This window comes from Equus asinus, chromosome 9 (assembly GCF_041296235.1).
Source record: "Equus asinus isolate D_3611 breed Donkey chromosome 9, EquAss-T2T_v2, whole genome shotgun sequence".
NCBI classification, from domain to species: Eukaryota; Metazoa; Chordata; class Mammalia; order Perissodactyla; family Equidae; genus Equus; species Equus asinus.
Genome location: NC_091798.1, coordinates 74,045,772 through 74,065,563, shown reverse-complemented (window position 1 = coordinate 74,065,563; position 19,792 = coordinate 74,045,772). Strand labels below are relative to the sequence as shown.

Sequence of the window (19,792 nt, the reverse complement as noted above, 5' to 3'; positions counted from 1 at the left end):
TGGCCCCACGGCCAAGTGGTTAAGTTCGTGTGCTGTGCTTCAGTGGCCCAGGGTTTCACCCATTTGGAACCTGGGCGCAGACATGGCACCGCTCTTCAAGCCATGTTGAGGGGTGTCCCACACAGCACAAGCAGAGGCACTCACAACTAGAATATACAACTGTGTACTGGGGGGCTTTGGGGACAAGAAGAGGAAGGAAAAAGAAAAACGAAAAAAGATTGGCAACAGATGTTAGCTCAGGTGCCAATCTTTCAAAAAAAAAAAAGACCAAAAGTTGTGGTATAATAAGTGATGCTTCATTTGAAAGAGGGAAAATTGTACTTTACATATCTACCGTCAAAAACCAATGAGGTTTTATGTATATATTTATATATATAAATTATACAATTATTTAAGTTGCTAATAAATGTCATTATTTTAACTGAGTTAATAGCTCACTCCGAATGTCTATAAAGCCATTAGCATAACTGAAATATGCATACACAGATGGCCTGTATATATATTATAAAATGAAGAGGAAATTTGGTGGTTGGATATTGAATTTGATCAATAAGAAATGCAAAGTGGTGGGAATAAATTATGTGTAACTCTGAATTGCTCAGAGTGTCTATGTTGATCCACTTAAGTGGCAAACCTATAGATTTTACTCCATTTTAAAGGAATTAAGAGAGAATTCCTGCCAGGCAAAACATGGCCAACAATGCTGTGATCTCAAGGGCCTCCTTTTGGATGTTCTAGATCTTACCTTTTATTCCGTGCAGGGCAAGCTTCCCAAGTCCCTAAGGCTCTCACTCCCTCGTGCTCTCCATGTCTACTCCATAAATGGATTCTTGTTCTGTGGAAGTTATCTGAAATGTAGCCACCAAAAGTGTAAACATAAATGAACATATTTTTTATTGTGGCAAAAAACATACAACAGGAGGTTTATTCTCTTAAATTTTTGTGCACAGCACAGGTTGTTAACTATAAGCACAATTTGTATGGTAGATCCCCAGAATTTTTCCCTCTTGCATGACTGAAAATCTAAACCCATTGAATAGCAATTCTCCCATTTTCTCTTCTCCCAAGCCTCTGGCAACCACCATTCTACTTTCTGTTTCTGTGAGTTGGACTGTTTTAGATACCTCATATTAGTGGAATCACGCAGTATTTGTCCTTCTGTGACTGGCTTGTTTCACTTAGCGTAATGTCCTCAAGGCTCAGCCATGTTGTACAACATGACAGAATTTCCTTCTTTTTCGTGGCTGAATAATATTCCATTGTATGTATATACATGCAATATATATGCCACATTTTCTTTATCTATTCATCTGCTGAAAGATGACCTGTTCATCTTTATGCAGTCATTTGTTGAAGCAGCCACCCACTGCTTACCTTTGTTCTCAGTGGTCCCGACATATCCAAACCATTCTGGTTCCATCAGCACTCTGAGTGAGTCTAGACAGACACCACTTTGAGCAATCTTCCACGAAGCTGGAAGGCTGGAAGCATGCTCCACTCTTCGATTTCACCCTGAAGGAGAAGTTGTGGGCTGGAGTGTTCTCTTCTGGCACTGAACTGTGCAGACTTAGGAAAGGGGCTGACGTAGGTAAAATGAAGTTGCTTTTCTTATTCGTTTCAATGCAGCTGTTCTCAGCTTTGTGCTCGCTTGCAGTACTGCAACTTCTTGACTGGATTCTGAAATCCTCATAAAGGTATTTTGGTCCATCTGACATCCAGCATTTCTAAGGGGGAACAAGGACTGGGACTTCCTATTCTGCTGTCTTACTCATGTCACTCCTCCAACATGAATGAACATTTAGAATATTATCCTTATTCATATGTGCTTAATTAATTAACTTTTTGGTGATCTTAAGAACCATGAAAGTCTGAAGAAAAGCACTGATTTTAAGATGAGACCTTAAATGGAGGCTATAGGGGAATTTGCTGGGGAGAAAGCCCCCTATGGAGGTCCCAACATGTACTGTTAACGGTCCATCTCCTCAGAAAGTAGCCTTACCACACTCATAGCTTTTGTGATGTGTTCTGTAAAATCGCACCACCCTAAGGAGAACTAGGGACTGAGGCTTCTTTTCTGAGAGATATTGTAGTAGATTGGGCACAGGCTCAGGGGCCAAGAGCCTAGGCTCGGGTCCTAGTTTTGCTCCTTTCTAATCACGTATATTTTGGCATTCAGTTGAGGCATTAACTCCATTGTGCCTCACTTTTCTCATTTCTTATAATGATAATGATAAAATCATAACAATATAACCTCATTTAGTTATAATGAATGCTGAAAGTATCAATATTTGCAAAGCATTCAGAATATTGCCTGGTACATGGTAAGTATTATATCTATGTAAGCTATTACTATGATTTATAAAAATAGCTGCTTAAAAAAAATCACAACATGGGCCAGCCCTGGTACCCTAGTGGTTGAGTTTGGCACACTCTGCTTCGGGGGCCCAGGTTTGGTTCCTGGGTGCAGACCTACACCACTCGTCTGTCTGTGGCCATGCTGTGGCAGCTGCTCACATAAAAGGGGAGAAGGAGTGACAGTGGATGTTAGCTCAGGGAAAATCTTCCTCAGCAAAAAAAAACAAAAACAAAAAAAAATCTTGTAAAAAATTCCACAACTTAACAATTAGATGTGTATCTGTTAAAGATGCAGTAAACAATGTTAGAAAAGAAAAAATACAGAGAGATAAATATTTGCCATATAGGTAACAGACAAAGAGCTTTTACAAATTGGTAAGAAACAAAAAAACGAGAGAAAATTGAGCTAAATGAGCAGACAGTTCCCAAAAGAAGAAAAAGATGCAATTTCTTAATAAGCATATGAAAGTTGTTAAAATTCATGAATAAATTATAATAGCCCTACCAATTAAAATAAAAATAAAATTCAATTTGTCTATGATATTGGCAAAAATGAAAAAGATTGATATCTACCATTGGAAAGGATCACATGTTCTCAAAATACAATGTATGCATGAAAGGAGCAGGCAGTTTTAGGGATAATCATCAAAACACAAAAATATTCATCAAAACATAAAATTTCCTTACCTATTAAACAAGAAGTCCCACCTCTAGGGATTCCTACAGGAGTGCTTAAAGTATCCTTTAAGTTTATAAAATATATGTGCATGTTTATGCACTATCGCATGCTTTTAACAGGGAACATTTGGAAACTAACATTTGCTTATCAACTGAAGTTAATAAATTATGCTCCAATTACACTATGAATATTAAGCAGCTGTTCTATGTGTCACCTATCACACACCTTTAATGCATAAAAGAAAATTTATCAATGTGTATCACTATTAACTCCAGTTACCTCTGGTTACCTCTAGGGAGCGGAAATATTTTAACGACATTGACACTTTTTATATGACATACTCTATTTTTACTTTTATACTAGATATATTTTAAGTTTAAAAAAGCATATTTTAGAGTAAAAATAAATTATTTTGTATTACCAATCAATCAATAGCAAGGTACAAAAGAGTATATGTAGTATCATTACAAAGGGAGAAAAAGATTAATAAAATCCACACCAAATGGTATCTATCACCTATAGGTAGTGGGATAACAGGTGATTTTTATTTTCTCTTTATTTATACTTTCATAAATTTTCCTAATGGACTAAAATAAACTTGTATTATTTTTATATTCAGGAAAAAAATAAGTTAATGTTCTTTAAAAAACTGTAATCCTCATGATTGAAAACCTTTAGAATAGAGAGCACGTGACTCTGATGAAAGTCTAGAGTGAAAATGAAACTTCCTTCCACTGTTTTGTCCAACTTTGTAACACCCACATTTCTGCTATACATCTCCTTGTCCTCATTTATTTAATGAACCCAAAGCACAGAGGATTATAGGCAGCAACATAGCAATCCGCATGAGTTATAGAGCCTGAATAGTTCTGACAAAATATTGAAATAGATCTATCAATTATCAAGTAGGAGCTAAGATCTAGAAAATGTGTTACAGTAAAGTTTCCATAAACCTCATAAAAGAAATCTGTTTAAATAAATCTTTTTAATTTATATTAAATAATTTTAACTATAAAGTTTCAGCCAATATTTATGTTCTTTTAAATGACTATAAGACTTCTGTTCACTTAAAAATATCAGCCTCTAGAATTATGTAGCTTTTTTTACCTTTCAATTTTCTTTTAGATTTTCTTTTTCTATTTCACTTGGCCAAAAAACCTCTGAAATTATGTCAGAATTGTAGTTTTTGGAGGTAAAGTCTCAAATGACCAAATGGATCAAATCAAATTTAATATGATGTGATTTTAAAGAGGCCAAGATACTAAATTTTGAAAATTGAGGTTTATTCTGGAAATATTAACTAAATATTTTGAAAAAATTACTAAGGAAGCAACCTTTTTTCCTTGTACAACTTTGTTACATTTGGCAGTAATTTTTAAAATCATTTCCTATAACAATATTCAGTTTAATGAATATATATCCAAGAATTGTACTATGGTGACATGGGTAGGAATAATACTCATTATTAAAATTAACAACTCATAAATAGGCTACTCTCAGTTATCCATATAGCATGAAACTTGAAACTCAGAAATAGAAGCCTCATTTTAAACAATAGTTTGGAGCCTATAAAATTTTTCCTAAGCTAAAAACAAGCTTCCAATTTACTGATTAAAGTCTTATCCCATTTTCCTGGAGCCCACACATGAGGGAAAAAAAAAAAAAGCACAAAGAGGGAGCAAGAGACTATATAATCCATAGTTTAAAAAGGGAAAATTGTCAGCACCATAGTCATAACCTCAAGGACTCCCCACATAGTCAGTCATGAAGAAAAATCTCTATGAAAATAAGTTATAAAAAGTGAGACTTTGGGATTCTGTGTTCTTTTTGTATGTTCTTGACATCAAAATTATTAATTATTGTGAAAGTCTAAAGTTCCTTACTGGAAAAGAAAAATGAATCTGTTCTGCCTGAAGACAGGGAATGCCATAGCTTAGAGTCTGAAGCAATAAGGATCTAGCTATCATGAATCCAAGATATTTTGAAAGAGGCAAAGCCTTTCTTTTCCAAAAAGATTGGCCCTCTTCCCCATGCCTATCCATGGCTTGAAAAGAAAATGAATAAAATTAAGTTAAATTAAGTGGAATCATCTTTTCTTTTCGAGACCAGAGATGGAAAATGAATGTGATTGAGAGAAGGAGAGAAGATCCGAAGTGTAAAAGGTAAATTATTTCTAAAGCTTTAATAATTTTAAAACAAAGTTATTTATAGTCCTGCCCTACAGCAGTTTTTCTCAAACTTTAACTTGCATAGGAATCATCTGATTACCATAGTAAAATACAGATTCCCATTCTGATCACAGACGATGCTAATGCTACTGGTCCAGGGATCCCACCTTGAAAAACAATGTCTACCATATGCCTGACAATTATAAAGAGATTGTCCTCTGAAAAAGAAACAAAAACAGTCCCATTTACGGTAGCATCAAAAACAATAAAACACTTAGTGATAAATTTAACCAAGGAGGTGAAAGATCTCTACACTGAAAACCATGACTTTGAAGAAAGAAAATGAAAAGATATACCATATTGATGGTTCAGAATAATCAATATTGTTAAAATGTCCATACTACCCAAAGCCATTTATACATTCAATGCAATCCCTATCAAAATGCCAGTGGTATTTTTCACAGAAATAGAAAAAAACAATCCCAAGATTCGTATGGTACCACAAAAGACCCTGAATAGCCAAAGCAATCATGAGAAGGAAGAATAAAGCTGGAGGCACCACACTTCCTGATTTCAAACTATATTACAAAGCTATAGTAATCAACATAGTATGCAACAGGCTTAAAAATAGACACACAGACCAATGGAACATAATCAGGAGCCCAGAAATAACTCCTCACATATACAATCAACTAATATTTGACAAGGGGGCCGAGAATACTCAATGAGGAAAAGACAGTCTCTTCAATAAATGTTCGGGAAACTGGGTAATCACATGCAGAAGAAGGAAATTGGACCTATCTGATACCATTCACAAAAATTAACTCAAAATGAATTAAAGACTTATGAATAAGACCTGAAACCTCAAAACTCCTAGAAGAAAACATAGGAGAAAAGCTCCTTGACATTAGTCTTAGCAATGATTTCTTAGATATGATACCAAAAGCACAAGCAACAAAAGCAAAAATAAATATGTAAGTGGGTCTATACCAAACTAAAAAGCTTCTGCACAGCAAGAGAAACAATCAACAAAATGAAAGGGCAAACTACAAAATGGGAGAAAATATTTGCGAAGCATATGTCTGTTAAGGGGTTAATATCCGAAATACATAAGGAACTCATACAACTTAATAGCAAAAAAACAAACAATATGATACCATACGATTCAGCAATCCCACTTCTGGATGTATCTCCAAAGCAAATGAAATCAGGATCTTGAAGAGACAGCTGCATTCTCATGTTCATTGCAGCATTATTCAGTTATTCATAATAGCCAAGATATACAAACAACCTAAGTGTCTGTCAATTGATGAATGGATAAAGAAGATGTGATTAGATATAGAGATAGATATATGGACAATGGACTACTATCCAGCCATAAAATGGGAAATCCTGCCATTTGTGATAACATGGATGGACTTTGAGACCATTATGCTAAGTGAAATAAGACAGACAAAGACAAATACTATATGATCTCATTTATATATGGAATCTAAGAAAGCCAAACTCATAGAAACAGAATAGATTGGCAGTTGCCGGGAGCTAGGGTTTGGGAAAAATGGGGAGATGTTGGTCAAAGAGGACAAATTTCCAATTATAAGATGAATAAATTTGGGGGATCCCAATGTACAGTTTGGGTACTATAGTTAACAGTACTGTATTATATACTCAAAAGTTGCTAAAGGAGTAGGTGTTAAATGTTCTTACGACACACACACACAAAAAGGTGACGGAGGTGTTAACTAACCTTACTGTGGCTATCGTTTTTCAATAAATATGTGTATCAAATCATCACATTGCACACAGTAAACTTACACCATGTTGCCTGTCAATTATTTCTCAATAAAGCTGAAAAAAAATAAAGAACTGAAAGCATACCTCCTGATCTTTCATTAAGTTGATTCATGTTATTACTATTCTTTGAATTTCTCTTACAGTGTTTCTAATATAATAACTCTCACTCTAGTATCAATATTTTCCATCTATTATTTTAATAGTTAATCTAGAAGTTCATGATGCTTAAATTTCTTTATAATCTTTTGGTATACAAAGTGGTCAAGAGTTTTGAAAAATGGCAAATAATTGTTCAGGCTGTAACATCTTGGGCCTTGACTACATAAAAGAATAGTGTTATAATTAATGTTCTTAAATGGCTTCTTCATTTCAAGACAAGCATTCTAGAGAAGACTTGATAGAAACAGGACTTACTTTCTGACACAGCTAAAATCCACACGCTCATAGAAAATATACATTAATTTGCCAGGTAGCATACACGCTTCTGATAAGACTTCATGGTAACATTTTAAGGGCCAATAAGTTTGGAGTGAGACAACTTGCCAAAAATTCTGACCTTACTCAACCAACTCTTGACTGCATATAAATTCCCTCATCTCTGAAATGAGAATAATAAAATACTCACTCTAAAATTTTTAAAAGCAATTAGTAGACTACACTCTCTGAGAGTACTCAATGTGTTAAAAAAATGTAATTATCCAATTTAAACTTAAAAAGTTAATTTACATTTTGATCAAAACATTTTTCAAAGCACAGCAATAAAGATTCAATCAACTGTCTTGTAAAACTTTAGAAACATTTTCAGCTTACCCATATGCTGAAATTAGGATTAAAAAACTTTAAGAACTTTAAACTTAGGATAAAAATTCAATGAAATATTACAATTTCAAGAAATGAAACATTAATTTAATATTGTTTGATCAAATATTGAAACGTTCTAAATCATTCATGTTTATCAAAATGTTGGATGTTATTTGTTTCACATAAACTCAAGTTCCTGTCTTAGTTTTTATGAATTAAAGTTTAAATCACTTTTAACTCATTAGGCTGGAGAATTTACTGATTGTGAAAAAAAATTGTCACACCTGATATTAAAAGTTTTTTGCAATATACTTTTTTGGTGACTGATTTGATTGAGATGAAGTTATCTCTTGAATCAGCAAGAATGAAACAATATTGGATTATGACATGGATGGAAAAAACAAAAATTTCTATTTGAAAACATTTGATTACTTAGTGTGATGACTGTTAAATCATGTTATAACGTTCCAGATTAGTCAAATAGCAACAACAATGAAAATAAAAGAAACTAAACAAAAACCATTAAAAAATGAAAGAAATTTAAACAAATTAATTCTAACCAAACATAATTCTTATTTTAATTCTGTTAAAAGAGGTTTTATTTAACCCCTACTATAGAGAGCTTCTATAAAATAAAGAATTCAAACCTTCATTTCTTTCATTTATATATTTATACTGTATACCCCATATAATTCACAAGAATGTTTTGATGTCACTACATACACAGATGCAACATAAATTCAGAAAAAAATTAGAGGAGATAATAAATACATCAAAAATCCAGACTAATGTCACAGCCCAGACCAAAAAATGAGTACAAACTTTTTTGAAGAAATGTATAAGGAAGAATTTAAAATATGAACATTGAACAATCTTTGATATAATGTTTACATAACTTGCAGAGATGTATGATGACCAAGACATAAGCAGGAGATTAAGCTACAGCATTTAGAAAGTAGGGAGAATTGTATCCTTCCCAGGTATCAATTATTCCAGCTGGTCTTTTGATGGTAACTATGTAATGGTTCAAGCTTACTGTTGATGGTGAAAGCTTGAAATACAGATATTCTATTTTGCTAACTAAAGGAGAATTCATATGTGTTGAATCTCTAAATTTTGAAAATTAAGACACCCCATCAATTTTCCCAGAAGGAATTTCTATGGAAGCTAATGGTACAACCCTCATAAGGCGTTTTTCATGACCTGACTTAAATATGACTTCATTTAGAGGGTAAATCTGCATGTACCAACAATAATAATACCTAGCATAGAAGCAGAAATTAAGCAGTTAAGTGCCTGCGAGGCCAAATTTTCTTCAAAAAACATCTTTGCATCTAAGTATTTAGATCAGCGCTTAGTTTAGTCACCTCCCCCTCTGTTCTGCCTCTGCCAGAAATAACCAGTGATTCAGTGCTTAGCACATGGAAGAGCTTATTTTATTCTGGAAATTATGAAGACCAGGTTGGTTTTATCAACTTCCTTGATCATAAAATCACTGCTAAGCAGCTAAACAAGGTGCAGTTTAGGGTAGCACTACCTCAAGGAGATGCCATAGAGGAGACGTCATCAAGAGGAGTTAACTGAAAAGGGTATTCTGAGATCATTGAATGAATTGGCTTTCGTAACTGGTTTACTTAGTGTCATCGGTTTGGATATCGGAGAACATCTGCCAAAAACTTATGTTGGTGTTAGCATAATTAATATTAAACTGTTTCTTCTGGGTATATTTGAACAGCAGTATCATTTGCTTTGTGAAGCTATTTCTGGCTGCCAATAGTAAAATTATGTCGTAGAAAAGGATATTTGTTTCCTATTGGTTCTGGCAGGAGGGCATGTTTTAAGTTCATCGAAACGTGGCATTAAGTTACTTAAATACCAGTTGAAAAATTAAGTAAAAAGTAGAGCGCCCTATACAATTTTGCTTTACACCACTTGGGCATGAAATTTGATCATGATGTCATGAAAATATTGCTGCATAATCTGATTCTCACACTGGTGTTTTAATCCAGAACACTGGCATCATGGGTTAAATAAAAAAAAAAAAAATGAAAAAAGAAAAGAAAAGAAAGGAAGGAAGAAAAACATGTAGAGAAGATTGGTAAGTGAAAGCTCCTTGAGGGCAGGACTTTTTTGTTCACTCCTTCGGTCCTAGGAGAGTATAACATGCAACTCAATCCTTAATGATCAGTCTTAGTCATCATTTCCCTTTCGCATCCAATGTGACATGAGGCATAAGAGTCATCTATTAATTAGTCTATGAAGGTCTTATTTTATAAAATTGATTTTATGCCACTGAGTGTGTGCACAGGAGGAATTCACCTTAATATACATACTATTTTATGAATCCATAGAGGTAGTAGGAATCACTTCCACTGCCATGAGAAAACCACTTTTGTTTTCATTTTAATGGCCTGAACCACAATTCACTCACTTCTAATGATATATTCATTTCTAACTCTAATCAACAGCTGTACCAGACTGTGACATTATACTAATTCTGGCATTGAAGGATATAGGCTGTATTGAATTTGGGAAAGGAAAGATTATTTTCCCTTTCTCCAGCGGAAGGGAATAATTGGATCCAGATATCAGTATTTGGAGTGGCTAAAGATTCCCTTTCATGTCTGTTGATCTGGCTTCCACTAAACTGAGAACTTCCAATAGTTAGGTGCATATGCTAAGATGAGCAGTGGCCCCTGGCAGGTTAGCAAGACTGTAAGCTAATGAAGCAGAAACTAAAGGGTTTGTTCTAGAGCACAAACTATAAAGTCAAGTCCCAAGAAAAAATTCAGTAATTAGTGATTCTAATCCAACAGCCTTCTCCTTGTTTATAACTCCTTTCCCTGACAATGAGAAACCTAGCTCTGGTCATCCACAATTTATTTACATATGTGTTCAACCCTAAACTCACATAAGGTAGTGTCAGAATTGCTAAACTATAACTCTGGAGAAAAACAAATTTACCAAGTAGAGTACAATATTTATATATAGTTCTTTTTATCTTTATCTTTGCAGTATATAGTCAAAATACTGTTCCCAAAGTTAGTTTAGTTGATTTCTTCTCTATCCCAGTCAGAGTGGTTATGTTATCCATTTAACAACATATCTTGGTATGTTTCTTTGTTACCGTTTACATTACACTTTGGGTTTCTTTATCATCTTTTGTGATTTTCATGGATTATTTATTGTTTGGGAATGTGAAACATTAATATGCTTGGTTCTAAGAGTATGAACCATACAAAAAGATATACTTACAGAAAAGTCATACCCTCTTCTCTCTTCCACTCCATTTGTGTTCCCCAATTATTTCTACCCATTTCTACCTATCTCCTGTACATAACAAATCTTGTTAGCATCTTTGTCTCAGTATTTTGAGATGCCATTTATTCCATGTGCTAAATTTTTACAGGTACTTGCATCTCTTTTTGCCTTTTTTTATTCTATTCCTTTAGTCTATGTATCTATTCATCTGCTAGAAGCACACTGTTTTGATTAGAAAAACTTTACATTTTCATATTTAGTAAATCCAGTCTCCCCTCATAAATTGTCTTTTGCAGTGCTCTCCTGGTTATTCTTTTTTGGGGGACTTTTTTTTTGGTGAGGAAGATTAGCCTTGAGCTAACATCCATTGCCAATCTTCCTCTTTTTGCTTGAGGAAGATTGTTTCTGAGCTAACATCTGTGCCAATCTTCCTTTATTTTGTATGTGGGATACTGCCACAGCACAGTTTGATGAGTATTATATAGGTCCACGCCCAGGATCCAAACCTGCAAACCCCAGGCAGCCAAAGCAGAGCATGTGAACTTAACCACTACGCCACTGCAGTGGCCCCTCTTGGATGTTCTTTACATTTTTATTTTTTTCATATGAAATTTGGTATCAACTTATCTACCTCTGTAAAAAGTTTGTTGCTGTTTTTGTTGGGGTTGCATTAAAATTATAAATTAAGATGGGGAGAACAGGCTTCTCGATCAAAGCTAACATCACTGGTAATGGCATGTTGATATTACATACCTCCTGATATGATACACTGAGAAGAACACAGCATCTCATCTGTGGTGGTCTTGTGAACAATGCATCACCTAAGTCTAACCGTGAGAAAACATCAGACAAACCCAAACTGAGGGAGGTTCTGCAGAATAATTGGCCAGTACTCTTAAAACTATCAAGACCATAAAACACAAGGGAAGATGGAGGAACTGTCTCAGATTGGAGGAGATTGAAACATGATAATTAGTAACAATGTGGAACTCTGGTTGGATTCTGGGCCAAAAGAAATATATTATTGGTACAATTTGCAAAATTTGAATAAAATCAGTTGTTCGTTAATAATATGCATCAATGTTAATTTCCTGGTTTCAATAATGGTTCCATGGTTTTACAAGATGTTAATGTTTGGAGAAGCTGGGTGCACACTATGTAGCACTGTGTGTGTTTTTTAAGGCTTTGTTTATGAGTCTAAAATTATTTCAAGTTAAAAATATATATATATTCATTTTTTGTTCTTTTTTTTCTTTTCATTTTAGATTAAACTGTAATCTTTCTACTCATATAATCAAATAGTTAATGATGACACAGTAAAGGGATGAGTCAGAAGTAAAAAGTGTTATACTTATGGTAATGTCAAAATTTTACTTTAGACAATGCTCTATGTATGTTTCTGCCCTCTTTGATACAGCATATTGTTCTTCTATGTGGCGCTCTAAACAAGATTTTTTTCTTCAGTCCTGTATTTTGTGATATTGAGTATTTCCAAAAACTACAAATATTTTAAGTGTATTTTTTAATGTGTAAATGCCCTCAAGTCAACTAATATAAAAGACAATTCACATATGGAGAAAATGAATTTTAACATGAAAGAAGATAACGGCAAATATGTTGTTTGTTTCAATAATTATATATTAGAGTGTTTCTCTGCTTCCCAAAGGTGAAAGTGGATCTAGGAATATATTAGATACATTTACAGTAAAATCTGGTACGCAAAATGTTAACATTTGCATTTTCAACCATTTGAGTTAAACTTAAAGATCAATGCCACATCATAAATCGTAATTTTACCAAAGCACAGACTTGAATCTCAGGCATTTGTAGGCTATCATGATGGAACAAGTCACTGAGCCAAGAGCGAACTTAGTTGGCTAAGATAGACAATTCAAACTGTTATTAATCTTGTTCAAACTTCTATCATTGTTTGAAAATGAACTCCAAAAAAATTCCAAGTATTGTTTTTTTATCAAAGAGAAGAAACCATGAAAAGATCCAAAATAATGATTTTGTTTGTACTTTAAAAATATGCATTTTGAATAAGAGCAATGGTCTAGCCTTAAAAGATTATTAGCGTTTTGTTTTCATTTACAGGATAATTATGCAGTAAAATAATATTTTTGATTGGGAGATTGCAAAGGTTGAAATGCATTTGCGACAATCCCATAATACCTTACGACCTTAATCCAAGTCATTTTGTTTTCACTCCTATTCTTTTTCATGTTGGAGTATTTTGTTTCCTATTAAAATAGAAATTTCTTGATAGATATATAATTCAGATGGCTATTTAGCTGATCTTGATCAAGTCTGGAGGCAGCTATAAAAACTTCCAAATGAATCAGTCATTTTTTAAGGAAAGTTATCTGATTAAAATATTTACAATATACCTCTTAGAAATACCATGCAAGTAATCTCAAAATAGATCCAAATTGAAAACAAAAATTGTGTGTCTCTTTGGTTGTCCATTCTACAAAATAGAAATACCCTTGTGGTTTAGAAATTTCTGTGCCTATTATTAGATGCCTGTTATTAGGCATCTCAAAAACCACATTAATCAAGAAGTATACATTATGGGAATATGAACTTTGCCCTAGATTTCTTCCCCCCCCCGCCCCCCCCCCCCGCAGCATGATTGTTTGAAATTTTTTCATGATAGCTTATCTAAATATCTTCTGACTTGTTGAGAAACAACCCATATACAGCAAGAACTAAACCAGCCAACTTTACTAAGGCTAAAGGTAAATTTTTATGTCCTTGAGTACTAGGAGATTATTTTATCCCTGATTCTCCACCCTCCATTTGTCCTGCCCAACACATATACACTCTGGGTGAAACTATTATATCATGTGTATTCATTTTACCATCACCACAGATATTGAAGTGCACTGTACCCAAAGTCAGCCTGGTTTTAATCATGTGGTAAGAGATGCAATATAAGAGGCAATGAGCTTTGACATTCTAGTCAGTTACAAGATCTTAGCCATAATTACACTAACAAGGTTCAGAATCAATTGTTTTGACCTCCCAAGAAGTTAAACTGTTCATATTTCACATATTTATGTACCAAATCTACAGAGTTCCAAAAATCTTCTTGAATACAGAAAAGACTTTCAGCGTAATTTATGTCTGCTATAGTATCTCTTCTACTGTCCCTTCTGGCATTTCAATCTTAGGATACCAAATAATCAAGAAAGTGGATAGGCTTTTGCCAACGCCGATAATTTTTTCCCCTAAGATTTTACATCTTATAATATACATATGATTTAATGCCACAATTTTTTATTTTTCATATAGCGTCTATATGTTTCACAAAAAGATCACAGATTTGAAGTCAATCAACCCACCAAAATATTGATGTCACAGAGTGAACAACTTACACGTCTATTCTGTAACATTTGGAGTACATTGTCTAGAACTGTTGTCTCTTGTACCTGCCTATGGGAGCTCCCAGCGAAAATGATCACTCTTGCATCAGAGTGTCTTAAAATGTGGTCCTAGGACTACTTATAATCCACAAAGATTTCCCCAGGTGATCACAGAATGTCTCTTGGAGTGCCCGGTTTTCATTATATAACAATGGCTAAATGCCTTACTCTGCTATGAATTGACAACTATGACATTTAATTAAACACAAACATCACCTCATATCACCTTATTGAAATAGCAATAATCTTACTAATGCTATTCAATTTTACTTGAGTTTGAGTTTACTTGAGTTTGGCTCTCAGAGTGAGATATTTTGGCATATGATATATTTTCTCCTCCTGAAGTGACCTTTGACCTGAAAAACATTCAATAATTGTGGTTCAAATGCTGACAAATTACTATGCGTTTGTTCATGTGGTTTTTTACTGAATGGCTGTTTTGTTTTGTTTTTACAACAATCAGCTTTGGTCAATAGAAATTCCTCTGATCTGAGCCTTTAAAAAAAAATTCACATAACCAGAGTCAAAATGTCTTGATTTGACATTGGTTATTCTGAGGTATATTTGGGTAAAATTAATAATAACTTAAAAATTCTTGGTTATTAGCCTCTCCAGTTTTGTTTCAGTCAATATGTATCCCAAAATGCAAAGTAAAATGAAATTAATAAGGTTTTTAGCCAGATAACTTGGGTTCAAATCATTTTTTTATTAGCTACACATATCGGCGAACCTTGCACAGCCTCAGTTTCCACATTCAAAAATACCTAGCATTCAGTGTTCACATGTAGGTTAATAACATAGCATGCGTATAGCACAATACCAAGCACATATTCTCAGTCATTCTGCCTCTCCCTCCTCCACCTCACAGAGGGAATATTAAACAGATAACAGCCAACATAAAGGACAGTATGGCAGTGCATACTAAAACTCAAAATGGGAGAACTTATGACCCTATGATGCTAAGACCATCAATTTCACTTATATTTGTCTCCCTTAAACAAAGATCCTCACATGTACCAAGAGACATTTTATTTTATAAATATAAAATATTTGGCATATGTATATATGGCAATATAAAATATTGCCTCTATAAAAGAGGCAACATAGCACAGTGACTCAGTTCAGACTCCAGAGAAAGTCAGCCTAGATCTGAAACTCAACTCTACCTCCCACTATTTGGATAACTCTGTGTAAGTCATTTTACCCAGATGTGTCCTCATTTGTAAATGGGAATGGTAACTGTACCTTCCTCGTGTTGTTGTTGAGATTAAATCAATTCATATAGGTAAAGCATGTAGAACACTATCTGCCAATAAGTGCTGCATAAATGTGGGTATTATTGTAATATAGGAAAATTTGACAAAATGAAATCCAGAAATATATAGAAGCATATATTAAAATTTAAATGACAATTCAGTGGGAACCAGCTGATTTGTTTATTAAGTGGTATAATATAACTGTCTATCCATCCAGAAGAAAGCAAAGTTCCCACTGCTATTTCATGCAATTTACAAATGTATGTTTCAGATGTATTAAATACTTAAATCAAATAATAAAACCATTAAAAATATATTAAAGGAAATGAAGGAGAATATTTGTGCAAACTTGCCTGGCATTGTTCTTTTATGGAACTTTAGCCATTTACCAACATGGCCCTATCCTAGCCCATGACAATGCTAAAACCTGCTCTATCTGCAGTATAGCTTACTTTCTTTTGTCTATATCATGAAGCTTTTGGTATATTAGGGGCATTAAGTCATGCATATTACAACTTTGTTCCAAGTTATAGATTAAATTTTTAAGCTTTTTCTTTTTTCTGTACATTGACTGTAATTTTAATTCGGTCAAATTATCAATTTCCCTTTTATTGTTACTGGTTTTCATGTCTTGTTTAGAAGGATCTCTTCCATCCTAAATCTTATTTAAAAATTTATCCATAGTTTTTCTTAATTAACTTTGCATATTTAAATCTTTAATTCATACGGAATTAATTTTTCTAAAAAAAAGTTGGCAATACGGTTTTTATTTAAAATATCTGACAAATTTTACCCATGTTATTAAATAATCTAGCCCTCTCTCAGTGATGTGAATTGCCACTTCTTTTTATCTCATTAAAAATTTTATATGTGCTTTTATCTTTCTGATATCTATTCTGATCCATTGACTAGGTGACAATTCTTATACAAGTACATCAGTATTCTAATCTCTATTGTTTAAGATTTTATATTAATATTTTCTATTCCAAATTCTACCTTATTAGGCTTCTTTTTAAAGTATTTTTCTTGCTATCTTTTCACGGCTGTAAGTCCAAACGTTGGTTGGAAACATTAGTCCAATTCCAGCAACACCCACTCCTATTCCTTCACGCTCCTCTTCATCCTCAGGTGACCCGAGGATTCAATTGAATTTTTACAGAGAGCTTTTCTTCATGATGACAAAGATGTTGCTCCATTTATTCAAGTCTTCCTTTATGTTCTTCATTTAATTTAAACATTTTCTTCAGCCGTCCTCTGAAGATCTTGTTACATATGTTCTGAGGAGTGGTATTTGCTGTTGTGATTGCACTTTGTAACTTAGATAACATATTTTGTAATGATATGTGAGCACGTTAAAAACCAATACATTAATTTAAGTAACCACTATACAGAACTTTCTTGTAGCTTTTATTCAGTTATTCTGGATACTCTGTCATAACCAAATAATATGACTGAATCCTCTTTTCTGATGTTTATACCTTTAATTTAACGGCATTATCTAGTGGCCATATCTATTTTATTTCTAGAAAAAATAAACTTAAATAAAAATAATAGTATTAGAGGGGCCAGCCTGGTGGCTCAGTGGTTAAGTGCACACGTTCCACTTCGACGGCCCAGAATTCGCTGGTTCAGATCCCGGTGCAGACATGGCACTGCTTGGCACGCCATGCTGTGGTAGGCAACCCACATATAAAGTGGAGGAAGATGGGCACAGATGTGAGCTCAGAACCAGTCTTCCTCAGCAAGAAGAGGAGGATTGGTAGCCAATGTTAGCTCAGGGCTAATCTTCCTCAAAAAAATAATAAAATAATAATATTGGAAACATCTGTATTTTTCCTGAATTTATTGCTGTTGCATCCATATTTCCCCGGTGCACTCATATCTATGTATGTGTGTGTGTGTGTGTGTGTGTGTGTGTGTGTAATGTTAAGATATATATTAAATGGAAATAGCTATATGTCTGTATCTATTTTGAGTAACATATAAATAGTTTTTAAGTAGGTTTTATCAAGAACAAATGTTGAATTCTATTATATGTACTTTTGACATCAATCAGAATACTAAATGATTTTTCTACGTTGGTGCTTATATAACAATTTTTGTTATAGATGCATTCTTATCAAATCTTCTGCACTGAACAACGCTTGGAAATATTGTGTTAAGCTTTAGCCCAGACATTAGCATCTGACTCCAAATTCTAGACATGTCACTTCATACCCTCTGTTTTGCATTTTCCTCTATCTGTAAATGGAAAATAATAATGCTGAACTCATGCTTTACAAAATTTAAATCAATTAATGTATGTAAGGCACTAAGAATATGTTCTAGAAAAAAGCATGTGCTCAAGAAATATGAGCAATTATTAGCAGGATTGATTTCAAATGCTGTCTCTGTCAGACTTAAGAATTAGTGTTATACTGCTAATGTACAAGATCTTAGGAAATATGGCTGTCCATCCATGAAATCCTCCAACATTTTTTAAACAACTTTTCAATTTCTCCCTTTGATATTGGTTTAGTTGGGTTTCCTATCTCTTGTATAGTTAATTTTGGTCTTCAATATTTTATTTTAAAATATCCCTTTCAGCTGGCTTTCTAGATAAAGGATTCTCTATTTTTAATTACTTTTTAACCTATTATTTTCCCTTTCTAATGGCAAATTTTGTGCATTTATGACTCTTCTTTTTTTCTTATTCAGTTCAGCTACTGATTCATCTATTTGATTGTTCTCCCCCACAAAAAAAACAGCCTTGCATACCAAGTCAATGAGAGTTTCTAGTTGTTTGTATATTTCTCATCTAATTCCTTCGTTCCTACTCTGTCTTTATTAAATAATTCCTTTCTGTTCATTCTTTTATTGCCTTTACTTATTTCTGTTCCTAATCTATCTTGTTTCACCAGCTTGAGCACAAAATGAGGTCACTTTCCATTTAATATTCAAATTAAATTGTACAGAGCCCTCATCCAGCCCCATCTCAAGAGCCGCTTTGTAATTCCTTCTGGAGATTCTCAATTCTGTGACAATGTTCTCCATCTAAAGTTTCAGTCCTGCTTATTATTACTTTCAGGAAAAAAAATCTGGAAAGTCTGTTCAGGCACAGGAGACTGTGCTCTTCCACTGTTACTGCCATTGCTCCCTCAGGCAATCGCAACAGGTAGACCCTGTCCTCTGCCATGGCTAAGGCTTGCACCATGCACCACGGGTCTCTGGTAATTTATCCAGGGGCATGGGGGTGGGTATAGGAGGGAGGGGAGAGGAAATTTGTCTTCTCCATTATCTTGTTCAATCATGGTTGATCACACACTATTTCTTCATAGGAACCCGTTTCTCTCAGCTAATACACACATGCGTACGCATATGCATACAAATGCCTGAATACACATGTCTGGTAGTCACCAGCCTACCATGGTCTTAGTGAAAATTAGAAAAAGGTGTCCTTTCTGGGCATAAGACAGGCAAGAGAGCACAAGATGAAGTCAGCCCCCACTTCCCAGGTGCCCTAATGCAGTGAACAATCTGCAAAACCGTATACATTGTCCCTGCCCAGAAACACGGGCACACAGAAGAAACTATTTCAAAAGTTCACTCATGGTGTTCAGGATGGCCAGGTCAGAAGCAGCTGTGGCACCATCCTCCTCCTGCTCGACATCCTTCCCTGGGACTTGAGGAGAGACATTGCTTCCCCATGTCCTAAGGATCACATTTCCTGCATGGCTAAGTGGTGAGATATTCAAAGAAAGCTGGTTTCCAATACTTCTGTCACTGCTGTCACCTCCATCTGCAGCATAGACAAGCATTCACATGCTCCACCTTCAGACTGCCTCTGCCAGTGACAGATCATACATGCATCCTCTCCCAAAACCCCAGCATGACGTCACTCCTAACATCCCTGCCTGGTCCCCAATTCTGAAAAAAGTAATTCCCTCATCAGTCTCAAGGTTCATCCCCTTTCCTCCCTCAGACTGACAAATTATCAGAGTATCCACTCTCTCGGCCCCATAGACATCTACAAAATAAACAATCAGACATCAATTTATATTTCTTTATCTA

At 34.3% G+C, this 19,792-nt stretch overlaps 1 long non-coding RNA gene across 1 annotated transcript in view; it reads right to left on the bottom strand.

The window, feature by feature from the left end:
- Positions 1 to 722: 722 nt before the first annotated feature.
- Positions 723 to 19,792, bottom strand: part of LOC139046300 (uncharacterized) — a 55,910-nt gene continuing 36,840 nt past the window's right edge. Inside the window, exons 2-3 of the long non-coding RNA XR_011506143.1 lie at positions 1,375 to 1,512; positions 723 to 848 (exon numbers count right to left, since the gene is read on the bottom strand). This is a non-coding gene — a long non-coding RNA (uncharacterized lncRNA). The remainder of the gene's footprint in view (positions 849 to 1,374; positions 1,513 to 19,792) is intronic.